Raw genomic sequence first — 13,230 nt, forward strand, 5'->3', positions numbered from 1 at the left:
AATTCCAAGTTGAGGCTAGGTTCATGCATTTCCTGTCATATCTTGCATTTTGCATCCCGCATCGCATCCCGCATAGCATATCATCATTTCATCATATTGCTTGGTCTTGCACGTGGTTGATTGTATCCTTGTTGCTTGTTTGTCTTGTTTGGGTAGAGCCGGGAGACGAGTTCGCTACCGAGGAGCCCGTTGAGCTTGCTTGTGAGGATCCAGTCAACTTTGACAACTGTGCAGGCAAGATGATCATACCCTCGAAATCACTACTATCTTTGCTATGCTAGTTTGCTCGCTCTTGCTTTGCCAATGCTACGATGCCTACCTTTTGCTTGTCAGCCTCCCAATTGCCATGCCAAACCTCTAACCCACCATGTCCTAGCAAACCGTTGATTGGCTATGTTACCGCTTTGCTCAGCCCCTCTTATAGCGTTGTTAGTTGCAGGTGAAGATTGGAGCCGTTCCTTGTTGGAACATTTATTTACTTGTTGGGATATCATTATATTGCTATGTTATCTTAATGCATCTATATACTTGGTAAAGGGTGGAAGGCTCGGCCTCTCGCCTAGTGTTTTGTTCCACTCTTGCCGCCCTAGTTTCCGTCATATCGGTGTTATGTTCCCGGATTTGCGTTCCTTACGCGGTTGGGTTATAATGGGAACCCCTTGATAGTTCGCCTTGTTTAAAGCTTTTCCAGCAATGCCCAACATTGGTTTTACCATTTTCCACCTACCCTTTTCTTTCCCTTGGGTTCTGCAGACTCAAGGGTCATCTTATTTTAGCCCCCCCCACGGGCCAGTGCTCCCTCTGAGTGTTGGTCCGACCGAGTAGACTGCGGGGCCACCTCGGGGCAACTTGAGGGTTGGTTTTACTCGTAGGATGTCTCATCTGAGTGTGCCCTGAGAAAGAGATATGTGCAGCTCCTATCGGGATTTGTCGGCACATTCAGGCGATGTTGCTGGTCTTGTTTTAACCTGTCAAACTGTCTTGTTGTACCGGGTTACCGAGTCTGATCGGTGTGACTCGGGTGGAGGTCTATTCCTTCGTTGACCGTGAGAGCTTGTCATGGGCTAAGTTGGGACCCCCTGCAGGGATTGATCTTTCGAAAGCCGTGCCCGCGGTTATGGGCAGATGGGAATTTGTTAATGTCCGGTTGTAGATAACTTAAACCTTAATTAATTAAAATGAATCAACCGTGTGTGTTGCCGTGATGGCCTCTTCTCGGCGGAGTCCGGGAAGTGGACACGGTGTTGGAGTTATGTTTGCGCAGGTTGTTCCTTCTAGTTTCTCGCTCGCGCTTGCCTCCTCTTCTCGCTCTCTTTTGCGTATAAGATAGCCACCATATATGCTAGTCGCTTGCTGCAGCTCCACATATATTTGCCTCATCCATTCCTATAAGCTTAAATAGTCTTGATCGCGAGGGTGCGAGAGTGCTGAGTCCCTTTGGCTCACAAATACTATAATTCCAGATGCAGGTCCAGGTGATTCCGCTCCAGGTGACGAGTACGAGCTCAAGTGGGAGTTCGACGAGGACTCTCAGCGTTATTATGTTTCCTTTCCCGATGATCAGTAGTGGTGCCTAGTTGGGGTTTGATTCAGGGCCTTGTCGCATGTTGGGTTCTTTTCTATTTTGGCGCCGTAGTCGGGCCATGAGTGTTTGCTTGATGGATGTTATTTATGTACTCTGATGTGACATGGCGAGTGTAAGCCAACTATGTTTTCCCCCCTATTATTATGTATTACATGGGATGTTGTAATGATTGCCTGACTTGCGACATTGCTTTCAATGCGGTTATGTCTCTAAGTCATGCCTCGACACGTGGGAGCTATAGCCGCATCGAGGGCGTTACAAGTTGGTAATCAGAGCCTTCCCCGACCTTAGGAGCCCCTTTGCTTGATCGTTTTTAGCAGCCGAGTTGTGTCTAGAAAATGTTTTCAGTCATTTAGGAACTATATATCGGAGAGCTTAGGAATTCTTTTTACTTCCCAGTCTCCTCATCGCTCTGGTAAGGCATCCTGACGTAGAGTTTTGACTCTTCTCTTCTCAAATTTCACTAAAATTTTTTTTAGGATCACGCTAGTATCTTGGTTTTGTTCCGATGGTTTTGTGACGAGAACATTGTTCTTGGTGCCTCCTGTCTTTAGGGGTTGTGGCAGTGTCCCGGGGAGTTGAGCTCCGAGGTGTTGTCGTCACAATTTTATCGTTGCAATTCTGGTATACTTGAGATATGTGCGCGACATCGAAAATCTCCTTTATGCAGTTCGTTGGTGAGATAACCTCGACGCCACCCAGTACTGGGGCGGGAGTTCGGGAGTATCGCCATAACTTGTATAACGGATGCTTTTCGAAGGTTGAGATAGATGGGTTTCCGAAGGTTTCTTGGTTATGTGTTGAAGGATGGATACAGCTGGATGTAGGATTTGCTAGCTTGAGTGAGATATTATGCTCCCCTGTATCCCCAACACCTGATTGCATAACCGGGAAAATTTCGGGAGTTTCATAGGTGGGAATTCAAGTAGCCTTAGGATATCTTTCCGACAGATGTATGATATGAAATTGGGGTTCGACGTCTAGTGGTTCGTCTATTCACGGTCGATTTTACAGTGGTCTCGTTGTGTCTTAAAGAGTCCTTGGCTATGCTGACTCGGGGACGCTTCGTATGTCATGTGCACTGCCTTGTACATGATGGTGCTGTACGATCGAGCCCGTGTAGGTCCCACCACGAAAACTTCGGACGAAATTTCTATCATGTATTTGTTCCGGCTTATTCCGCAAGCCAACCCTTGGTTTTATTTCGAGTTGTGGCATTCGTTTTGCTTCGACGTCATATGTTGATTCCATCCCTCGTTATTGTACCCCTTCTACCTGATTCTTCGTGGCTTCGCAATTTAGGAATATGTGACCACTTCAAGAGAAATGCATTCGTTCATTTTGTTCGGATGTGAAGACTATATGTTGCAATTTTCATTCCGTTGGATTCAGCTTCAATATTTATCTATCTATGTGCTAATGGTGGTCAACCTGTTCAGGATGGCTCCCGCTAAGAGCACCAGTCAGAACCAGAATCAAGATCCGCCACCGCCTCCACCTCCTCCAGAGGCATGGCAAGCTGTGATGGCCGCAACCAATGCAAACACTCAGCTGATCATGCAAATTATCCAAGAGCGCAATCAAGGCAGTCAAGGGAATCAAGGCAGCAATCAGAGTCACTTTGCTACACTCAACCAGTTCCTTGCTAATGGGCCAAAGACGTTTAGCAATTGTGTTGAGGCAACCGATGCTGACGATTGGCTTGTGGATCTATGTAAGCATTTCGAGTGCAGTAACGTCAGGCCTGAGGACTTTGTCAAGTTCGCTTCCTTCCAACTCAAAGATCAGGCTGCAGAGTGGTTCCAGCAGTACAAGGATTCCAGAGGTGGACGTGTTATCACTTGGGATGATTTCCGTCGAGATTTCCGAGCCCATCACATTCCGCAGAGCGTGGTTGAAAGCAAGCGTGAGGAATTCCGCAATTTGAAGCAAGGCTCTTTGTCTGTCTATGACTACAACAAATTGTTCCAGAAACTTGCCCGCTTTGCCAAGCAGGACGTGCCTGATGAGAAGAGCATGATATATCAGTTCAGGGGTGGTCTCAGAGAAGATATTCAGCTCGCTCTTGTTCTCTTCGAGCCTTTGAGATACGATGAGTTCTACAACATGGCACTGAAGCAAGAGGCTGCTCAGTTGAGGTGTGATGCTTCCAGGAAGAGTGCCAGAGATGTTACTCCGTCTTCCTCTACTCAAGTGGCCAAGCAGCAGAAGTTTTGGCTTCCTCCTCCTCCGTTCCGTCAGCCGTATCAGCAGAAGAGCAAAGGTGGTAGTGGTTCTTCCCACCCACCCAACCCAGGCTTTCAGAACAAGGCTTCGTCTCAAGCTCCAAGATCGAGTGCTCCGTATCACCGTCCGCTTTCAGAGGTCACGTGCAACAAGTGCCAACAGAAGGGTCACTATGCCAACAAGTGTTTCAACTAGAGGCGTCTTCCTCCTCCTCCTCCTGTGAGATCGGCAAGTACAGCTGTGGTCAAGCATAACCCCAAGTACGCCAAGGTCAACATGGTGAATGCAGCTCAGGCAGAGGACTCGTCAGATGTGATCATGGGTAACCTTCCTGTTAATGATATTCCTGCAAAAGTTCTATTTGACACTGGTGCATCGCATTCCTTTTTGTCATGCCCTTTTGCATCGAAGCACAATGTTGATACCGAGATTATGCCCAAAGTCATGCAAGTTGTTTCTCCCGGCAAGCTTTTGACTTCTAGTTTGGTTGCTCCCGATGTCTCTATCACGTTGGGCGATTACAAGTTTCTCTCTTCTCCGATGGTTCTTGGTAACTCGGATATTGATCTTATTCTCGGAATGGATTGGCTTTCTAAGCACAAGGCTCAGCTTGATTGTGCAGCCAGGCAGATCCAATTGACTCATTCGTCTAAGGATGTAATTATCTTTGCCGCTCGGGATAATACTGTCCGTCTGTTTTCTCTCAATGAGAAGGGTGAATTGGATGCCATCTCTCAAATTCCTGTCGTTTGCGAATATCAAGACATTTTTCCAGAAGAACTCCCAGGGATGCCTCCAAACCGGCCGGTTGAATTTGTTACTGAACTTGAGCCCGGCACGGAACCTGTGTGCAAACGTCCCTACAAGCTCAGACCTGAGGAGTTGAAGGAGCTGAAGAAGCAACTCGATGAGCAAGAAAGATTGGGTCTCATCCGGCCTAGTACTTCTCCGTGGGGTTGTGGTGTTCTTTTTGTGAAGAAGAAGGATGGATCGAGCCGACTTTGTGTTGATTACCGTCCAGTGAACAAGAAGACCATCAAGAACAAATACCCACTTCCCAACATCAATGAGCTGTTCGAACAACTCAAGGGTGCCCAAGTATTCTCCAAGCTTGATCTCCGTATGGGTTATCACCAGATTCGCATTCGTGAAGAAGATATTCCCAAGACAGCATTCAGAACAAGCTTTGGTTCATACGAATACACTGTCATGTCTTTTGGCCTCGCCAACGCTCCTCCGACGTTCTCTCGCATGATGAACTTCATCTTCAACGCCTACACCAATGACTTTGTTTTGGTCTATCTCGATGACATTCTGGTTTTCTCGAAGAACAAGGAAGATCATGCCAAGCACTTGCGTTTGGTTCTTGACAAGCTCAGGGAACATCAGTTCTACGCCAAGTTCTCCAAGTGTGAATTTTGGCTCGATGAGGTTCTTTATCTTGGCCATATCATCTCTGCCAAGGGCATTTCCATGAATCCTGAGAAGGTGTCTGCAATTGTGAATTGGGAACCTCCTCAGAACGTGAAGCAGCTCCGCAGTTTCCTCGGTCTCGCAAGCTATTGCAGAAGATTCGTTGAAAACTTTTCTAAGATCGCGAAGCCTCTCTCAAATCTTCTTCAGAAGCACGTCAAGTACGTTTGGTCTCCGGAGTGTGATATTGCTTTCAACACTTTGAAAGAGAAGTTGATCACTACTCCAGTTCTTACTCCGCCTGATGAATCCAAGCCGTACGAGGTCTTTTGTGATGCCTCTCTCCAAGGTCTTGGCGCAGTTTTGATGCAAGAGAAGAAAGTGGTTGCTTATACATCTCGCCAGTTGAAGCCTAATGAGAAGAACTACCCCACTCATGATCTCGAGTTGGCGGCAGTTGTGCACGCTTTGTTGACTTGGAGACATCTTCTATTGGGAAGGAAAGTGGACATTTTCACTGATCACAAGAGTCTCAAGTACATCTTCACTCAGCCTAATCTCAACCTAAGGCAAACTCGATGGGTCGAAATGATTCAAGAGTATAATCCGAGTATTGAGTGTACTCCAGGCAAGGCCAATGTGATTGCTGACGCTTTGAGCAGAAAGGCCTATTGCAACAGTCTGATTCTCAAGCCTTATCAACCCGAGCTTTGTGAAGCTTTCCGCAAACTTAATCTGCAAGTTGTTCCTCAAGGTTTCCTCACCAACCTTCAAGTCTCTCCTACCTTAGAAGACCAGATTCGCCAAGCCCAGCTTCTTGATGCGATGGTGAAAAAGGTGAAGGTTGGGATTGCCAAGAGTCAGTCCAAGTACAAGTATTACCGCCTTGATGACAAGGACACTCTCTTCTTCGAGGATCGAATTGTTGTGCCCAAAGGTGAACTTCGTAAAGTGATCATGAACGAGGCTCACAACTCTCTCCTCTCCATCCACCCTGGTAGTACGAAGATGTATCAGGACCTCAAGCAAGCTTATTGGTGGACTCGAATGAAGCGCGAGATCGCTCAATTCGTGAATGAATGTGATGTCTGCAGAAGAGTGAAGGCAGAACACCAAAGGCCAGCAGGTCTCCTCCAACCTCTTGCCATTCCAGAATGGAAGTTTGAACACATTGAAATGGACTTCGTGACTGGGTTTCCAAAGTCCAAGCGTGGCAATGATGCTATATTTGTTGTCATCGATAAGCTCACCAAAGTGGCTCACTTTCTGCCTATCAAAGAGTCGATCACTGCAGCTCAATTGGCGGAACTCTATACCTCTCGCATTGTCTCTCTGCACGGTATTCCTCAAGTGATCTCTTCAGACCGTGGCAGCATCTTTACCTCCAAGTTTTGGGATTCTTTTCAGAAGGCCATGGGCACAAACATCTGCTTCAGCACTGCTTTCCATCCTCAAACAAGCGGTCAAGTCGAGCGTGTCAACCAGATTCTTGAAGATATGCTCAGGGCTTGTGTGATCTCCTTCGGCATGAAGTGGGAGGATTGTCTTCCTTATGCTGAATTCTCCTATAACAACAGTTTTCAAGCAAGTTCGGGCAAGGCCCCATTTGAAATTCTGTATGGCAGGAAGTGCCGTACCCCTCTCAACTGGTCTGAAACCGGTGAACGTCAGCTGCTGGGTAATGACTTAATCACAGAAGCAGAAGAAATGTGCAAAGTCATTCGTGATAACCTCAAAGCAGCCCAATCCCGCCAGAAGAGCTACTATGATAGTAAGCACCGTGATTTGGCTTTCGAGATCGGAGATCATGTTTACCTCCGCGTCTCTCCCATGAAAGGTACTCGTCGCTTCGGTATTAAAGGGAAGCTTGCCCCTAGATTCGTGGGACCTTTCAAGATTGTCAGCAAGAGAGGCGACCTCGCCTATCAACTTGAGCTTCCTTCAAACTTTGCAAATGTTCATGATGTGTTCCATGTCTCTCAGCTTCGTAAGTGCTTCAAGACTCCTGACCGCACCGTCAACTTCGAGGACATTGAGCTCCAAGAAGATCTCTCTTATCGTGAGCACCCAGTTGCTATTCTTGAAGAGACTGAACACAAGACTCGCAACAAGTCAATCAAATTTCTCAAAGTCAAGTGGTCTCACCATTCCGACCGTGAAGCTACCTGGGAACGCGAGGATCACCTCCGTTCTGAGTACCCGGAGTTCTTTCAGTCCTAGATCTCGGGACGAGATCTTTTCGTAGTGGTGGAGTGTTGTAACGCCCCAGATATACTTTCCATATTTGTATCCAACTCTTGCCGTCTCCGGCGCTAAGTTATATTTATTTCTCGGGTTCGGGTCTTTGTCTCCGTGTGTTGTTTTTCTTTTTCGTGCATCTCTTATCATGTCATCACGTGCATTGCATTTGCATACATGTTCATCTCATGCATTCGAGCATTTTCCCCGTTGTCCGTTTTGCATTCCGGCGCTTCGTTCTCCTCCGGTGGCCATTTCTAGCTTTCTTTCGTGTGTGGGGTTCAAACATTTCCGGATTGGACTGAGACTTGCCAAGCGGCCTTGGTTTACTACCGGTAGACCGCCTGTCAAGTTTCGTACCATTTGGACTTCGTTTGATACTCCAACGGTTAACCGAGGGACCGAAAAGGCCTTGTGTGTGTTGCAGCCCAACACCCTCCAAATTTGTCCCAAAACCCACCAAACTCTGCTCCATGTCCTAGAGCGTTCGATCACGATCGCGTGGGCGAAAACCGCACCTCATTTGGACTCTCCTAGCTCCACTTATGCCTATATATACACCCCCCCATTCCTAATCTCAGATTCCTCCCCGTCCTCCTCAAAAAAAAAAACAGATCAACCCCCCCCCCACCGACGGACGTGTCTGGATCTGACCGGACAACGTCCGCCCGCCGCCGCCAGCCACCCAGCGCCCGCCACCTATCCCCAGGGCGGGACCGCATCGCCGCCGGCCCGCCTGGCCCGTGCCCGGCCCCCGCGCGCCGCCTCCCCGGCCCAGGCGCCCCGCGCCTCCCCGCCTCCAGCGCCGCCGCCCCTTCCGGCTCCGGCGGCCAGAGCAGCCGCCGCCGCCGCGCCGCAACTCCGCCGCCGGCGCACGCCTCCCCGTCCGAGCCGTCCGCCGCCGCCTCGCCGTCCCCGGCGCCGCGCCGCGCCGCCCGCCTCCACGCCGGCGCCGCCCCCGGCAACCTCCTCCCCGACCGGCGGCCCGCGTCTCCGGCGAGCTCCGACTCCGGCGAGCTACAGTACCCCGGCCGCCTCGGTTCCCGTGCCTCGATCTGGATCTCAGATCTGGAATTTTGAAACCCTAGGGGTTGACTTTCCCCTCCCCCGTCTAATTATTTTATGCAACTTTGACTGCTTGTATCTTTGCATCCGTAGCTCCGTTTTGGGCGTATGATATATAAAAATCTTCGTCTCGACATGTACATCATTTCATTCCATTGCATCATTTGCATTTGAGGTCATCTTGATGCCCAAAATGCTGTTAGAAGGAGGCTTCGTGAGTTAAATTGCAGATCCGTTAGTTCATCATAGACTTTTGTCATTTTTGCCATGTTTAATCCGTGCATGATATGCCTGTGCCCCTTTGGGATGAATTGTTAAGCATTTTGTCTTCTTTCCAGAGGTGCCACCCATGCATTTTTAGGATATGTGTGTTGTCTTGTGCAAGCTTGCGAAGAGAGGTACCTGAGATTGCTAATTTCAGAGACTTAGTGATTTTCACTAAGTCTGGGATATTTTAGTTCATGATGCCATATGTCCAGCTTGTTTCCTAGTGATCCGTGCCTCTTTTGAGGATGATCAGTAAGGGAGTTTTGATATTTATGTTATGCTCTATCTATCCATGTCTTTGTTTGCATATGTGGAGTGCTCTACGTTGACTCAATCGAGCTCAACTTTTGCTTCGTTGTTAATCTGGGCAGATCGTCAACTTGTTTGCGATTTTGCCGATGCTACCGTTAGTGTTCCATGCATGCTATGCCTTTGTTCTTGCCATGTGTAGCTAGCATATTGTGCCTTCTTTCTGGTTATATGCTTTCCTTGCCGTGACTTACACCGTAGTGAGTGCATCGAGCTCGTTTACATGCCTTCGCGAGTTAAATTTCTGCATGTCTCAGTTTTCACTAAGTCTGAAAACTGATTGTGTTCGAGCTATGTTCGTGAGCTCAGTAGAGTATTTTGTGAACCCTTTTGGCCCCAGGTCACTTTGGGTGTTTTGTTAAGCTTGTTGAGTAGCTCCATGCCATATTATTACTTGTCATGTTCAGGTCATGTATCATGTTGTTTTGCTGCTCCGAAGAGAGCATCGTGATCTGAAATTTCAGGCTAGTGTTAATTTCACCTAGTCTGGAATCTGTTTTGCATATTCATTTTTGCCATGCTTGTTTGAACCTCTTAATGGATGAATTTGCCTATGGCTCAGTGCTAGTGTTTTGTTAACCATCTTGTGTACATCACTTCCATGTATTTTGTTTTCATGTTTGGTGGCTGTAGCATGTTCATTTCATTGCATTTAGGAGCCTACTTGCTGTATATCGCAGACCGGTGTCATATCTTAAAACGCTTGCCATTTTCAAACCGTAACTCCGATTCCAATGATCTTTATATCGTTTTCAAGCGATTTCATCCCCTCTATCCAGTGGCACCCTTGGAATTCCATGTTGAGGCCAGGTTCATGCATTCCCTGTCATATCTTGCATTTTGCATCCCGCATCGCATCCCGCATAGCATATCATCATTTCATCATATTGCTTGGTCTTGCACGTGGTTGATTGTATCCTTGTTGCTTGTTTGTCTTGTTTGGGTAGAGCCGGGAGACGAGTTCGCTACCGAGGAGCCCGTTGAGCTTGCTTGTGAGGATCCAGTCAACTTTGACAACTGTGCAGGCAAGATGATCATACCCTCGAAATCACTACTATCTTTGCTATGCTAGTTTGCTCGCTCTTGCTTTGCCAATGCTACGATGCCTACCTTTTGCTTGTCAGCCTCCCAATTGCCATGCCAAACCTCTAACCCACCATGTCCTAGCAAACCGTTGATTGGCTATGTTACCGCTTTGCTCAGCCCCTCTTATAGCGTTGTTAGTTGCAGGTGAAGATTGGAGCCGTTCCTTGTTGGAACATTTATTTACTTGTTGGGATATAATTATATTGCTATGTTATCTTAATGCATCTATATACTTGGTAAAGGGTGGAAGGCTCGGCCTCTCGCCTAGTGTTTTGTTCCACTCTTGCCGCCCTAGTTTCCGTCATATCGGTGTTATGTTCCCGGATTTGCGTTCCTTACGCGGTTGGGTTATAATGGGAACCCCTTGATAGTTCGCCTTGTTTAAAGCTTTTCCAGCAATGCCCAACATTGGTTTTACCATTTGCCACCTACCCTTTTCTTTCCCTTGGGTTCTGCAGACTCAAGGGTCATCTTATTTTAGCCCCCCCACGGGCCAGTGCTCCCTCTGAGTGTTGGTCCGACCGAGTAGACTGCGGGGCCACCTCGGGGCAACTTGAGGGTTGGTTTTACTCGTAGGATGTCTCATCTGAGTGTGCCCTGAGAAAGAGATATGTGCAGCTCCTATCGGGATTTGTCGGCACATTCAGGCGGTGTTGCTGGTCTTGTTTTAACCTGTCGAACTGTCTTGTTGTACCGGGTTACCGAGTCTGATCGGTGTGACTTGGGTGGAGGTCTATTCCTTCGTTGACCGTGAGAGCTTGTCATGGGCTAAGTTGGGACCCCCTGCAGGGATTGATCTTTTGAAAGCCGTGCCCGCGGTTATGGGCAGATGGGAATTTGTTAATGTCCGGTTGTAGATAACTTAAACCTTAATTAATTAAAATGAATCAACCGTGTGTGTTGCCGTGATGGCCTCTTCTCGGCGGAGTCCGGGAAGTGGACACGGTGTTGGAGTTATGTTTGCGCAGGTTGTTCCTTCTAGTTTCTCGCTCGCGCTTGCCTCCTCTTCTCGCTCTCTTTTGCGTATAAGATAGCCACCATATATGCTAGTCGCTTGCTGCAGCTCCACATATATTTGCCTCATCCATTCCTATAAGCTTAAATAGTCTTGATCGCGAGGGTGCGAGATTGCTGAGTCCCTGTGGCTCACAGATACTATAATTCCAGATGCAGGTCCAGGTGATTCCGCTCCAGGTGACGAGTACGAGCTCAAGTGGGAGTTCGACGAGGACTCTCAGCGTTATTATGTTTCCTTTCCCGATGATCAGTAATGGTGCCTAGTTGGGGTTTGATTCAGGGCCTTGTCGCATGTTGGGTTCTTTTCTATTTTGGCGCCGTAGTCGGGCCATGAGTGTTTGCTTGATGGATGTTATTTATGTACTCTGATGTGACGTGGCGAGTGTAAGCCAACTATGTTTTCCCCCCTATTATTATGTATTACATGGGATGTTGTAATGATTGCCTGTCTTGCGACATTGCTTTCAATGCGGTTATGTCTCTAAGTCGTGCCTCGACACGTGGGAGCTATAGCCGCATCGAGGGCGTTACAACCATACCTACCTATGGATTGAATAAGATCCTCCAAGTAAGTTGTCATCGGTGCAAGCAATAAAAATTGCTCTCTAAATATGTATGACTTATTAGTGTGGGAGAAAATAAACTTTATACGATCGTGTGATATGGAAGAAATAAAAGCAACATATTGCATAATAAAGGTCCATATCACAAGTGGCAATATAGAGTGACGTTCTTTCGCATTAAGATTTTTTGCATCCAACTATAAAAGCGCATGACAACCTCTGCTTCCCTCTGCGAAGGGCCTATCTTTTACTTTTATCTCCTACCTTGCATAAGAGTCATGGTGATCTTCACCCTACCTTTTTACACTTTATCCTTTGGCAAGCACAATATGTTGGAAAGATCCTGGTATATATGGCTAATTGGATGTGAGTTTTCATGAACTATTATTGTTGACATTACCCATGAGGTAAAACGTTGGGAGGAAAAACTATAAGCCCCTATCTTTCTCCGTGTTCGATTAAAACTCCATACCCATAAGTATTGCATGAGTGTCAGCAATTGTGAAAGACTATGATAGTTGAGTATGTGGACTTGCTAAAAAGCTCTTATACATTGACTCTTTCCTATGTTATGATAAATTGCAATTGCTTCAATGACTGAGATTATAGTTTGTTAGTTTTCAATGAAATTTACTATTCATACTTGAAATTGTGATTGAATTATTACTCTAGCATAAGAAATTATATGACAAGAATTATGTAAGTTCATGTTTTAAGAATGATCATGATGCCCTCATGTCCGGATTTTATTTTTATCGACACCTCTATCTCTAAACATGTGGACATATTTTTCGATTTCGGCTTTCTCTTGAGGACAAGCGAGGTCTAAGCTTGGGGGAGTTGATACGTCCATTTTGCATCATGCTTTTATATCAATATTTATTGCATTATGAGCTGTTATTACACATTATGTCACGATACTTATGCCTATCCTCTCTTATTTTACATGGTTTACATGAAGAGGGAGAATGCCGGCAGCAGGGATTCTGGGCTGGAAAAGGAGCAAATATTATAGACCTATTCTACACAGCTCCAAAAATCCTGAAACTTCACGGAAGACGTTTTCAAAATATATAAAAAATACTCAGCGGAAGAGATTCAACAGGGGGGCCACACCCCACCCATGAGGGTGGGGGGCGCGCCCTACCCCCTAGGCGCACCCCTACCTCGTGGGCCCCCTGGTGGCCCTCCGGTGGCCATCTTCTGCTATATGAAGTCTTTCGATGGGAAAAAAATAGCAAGCCATCTTCTCGGACGAAACTCCGCCGCCACGAGGCGGAACCTTGGCGGAACCAATCTAGGGCTCTGGCAGAGCTATTCTGCCGGGGAAACTTCCCTCCCGGAGAGAGCAATCATCGCCATCGTCATCACCAACGCTCCTCTCATCGGTAGAGGGCAATCTCCATCAACATCTTCATCAACACCATCTCCTCTCAAAACCCTAGTTCATCTCTTGTATCC

Source organism: Triticum urartu, chromosome 6A, assembly GCF_056163025.1.
Source record: "Triticum urartu cultivar PI428250 chromosome 6A, HENAU_Tu73, whole genome shotgun sequence".
Classification (NCBI taxonomy): Eukaryota; Viridiplantae; Streptophyta; class Magnoliopsida; order Poales; family Poaceae; genus Triticum; species Triticum urartu.